Below are 655 nucleotides of genomic sequence, written 5' to 3' on the forward strand. Positions count from 1 at the left end.
ACATATATATATATATATATATACAGGCCAGATTTCTGAGCAGTCACCTCATCTGTTAACTGTACATATATTAGCACTGAATCAGTCTCTGCTGTCATCTGTCTTGGTGAGTGTGTGAGCGTGTGTTTGTGTGTAACGAGAGCTTTGTGTTTCTTTACTCGCTGCAGTCTCACCAGAGATCACATAATAAAGACAAGCCTTACAAGTGCTCCAACTGTTACCGCACTTACTCGGACTCCGCCTCCCTCCAAACTACAAATATACCCCAGCGACTTAAGACTGGTTTTGTGGTCCAGGGTCACATTTGTCATCACATTTTGCTTGCATTTTTTGCATTCTACAGAATCCACACAGGTGATCGGCCATATAAATGTCTCCAACCAGGCTGTGAAAAGGCCTTCACACAGCTCTCCAATCTGCAAGTAAGACCCAAATATCTCTTCTTTTGTAGTTGTTCACATATTTCATGAAACAGTATTCCTTTTAGTAATGTTTTTGTTTGTTTCTGTCATTTTTATTAGTTTTATTAAGACACACACACACATATATTCATATATGATCATATATTTGTATTTTATTTAATATATATATATATATATATAATATTTTATATGTGTGTGTATGTGTGTGTGTATATATATATATATATATATAT

The 655-nt window shown here is 35.0% G+C and overlaps 1 pseudogene; it reads left to right on the plus strand.

The window, feature by feature from the left end:
* The window catches only part of LOC107751231 (zinc finger protein 362-like), an 11774-nt pseudogene that overhangs the window by 8391 nt on the left and 2728 nt on the right, over positions 1 to 655 (plus strand).

The sequence above is a fragment of the Sinocyclocheilus rhinocerous genome, unplaced genomic scaffold (assembly GCF_001515625.1).
Source record: "Sinocyclocheilus rhinocerous isolate Xijiao unplaced genomic scaffold, SAMN03320098_v1.1 scaffold362, whole genome shotgun sequence".
Lineage (NCBI taxonomy): Eukaryota > Metazoa > Chordata > Actinopteri > Cypriniformes > Cyprinidae > Sinocyclocheilus > Sinocyclocheilus rhinocerous.